An 809-nucleotide genomic window follows, 5' to 3' on the forward strand; every position below is an offset into this window, starting at 1 on the left:
TCTCCTAATCCTGGAGTGTTCACTCAGCCTTGACATGCGCAGCCTTGGCATGTTCCCCGCCCCACTGCCTCCCTGGGCCCACCCCCCTCTTTGCCCTCACTCCCCACACCCACAGAGATTGCCACTCCTACAGCGGAGTACACCAATGAAGCTCCCTCCTTCCCCTCCTCCAACCCAAGGCCAGGGGGCGGGGAACACCTTTCATCCAGACAATTTTCCCGCTAGGTCTCTTCCTCTTCTCCCCATCAGTACACCACACCCTCCTCACCGCACAGGCACACACACACACACACACACACACACACACACACACACACGAACACCACTTCAGACAAACCCACGTTCGCACTCATGCACACATTTGCTTTCTTTCCTAAAAGAAAAGAACAGAAAGCTTCTCGAGGCAAATGATGTCATCTTCAATGTACACAGCACATAGCTTCCCTTCCCCTCAACTACATCCCTCTTTTATTTTCATCTCTACTTGATTAATTGATTTTCATCACATTAAGATTTATTTAAGAACATCTCTGCTCTGGGAGCAGGGGGAGAGCACCTCTTCCTTTGTTCACTGATCCAAACCTCAGGCTCAAAGGTGGTGCTGGGTATGGGAGTGAAAGTTTTTATAAAAGAGTTCCATTCCCTTCTTCCTCTTCCCCTAATCCACAGACCTCTTATTTCGCCAACCTTTTCTCACTTTCCTTCAAAATGAGTGTGGTGCTATGCTACTTCTTTTCACTATGAGCTACTCCTAGTCTGAAGCAGCTGGTTTCTTACTCCTCTCTCTCTCTCTCTCTCTCTCTCTCTCT

This window comes from Phascolarctos cinereus, unplaced genomic scaffold, assembly GCF_003287225.1.
Source record: "Phascolarctos cinereus isolate Bilbo 61053 unplaced genomic scaffold, phaCin_HiC Scaffold_726;HRSCAF=1367, whole genome shotgun sequence".
NCBI classification, from domain to species: Eukaryota; Metazoa; Chordata; class Mammalia; order Diprotodontia; family Phascolarctidae; genus Phascolarctos; species Phascolarctos cinereus.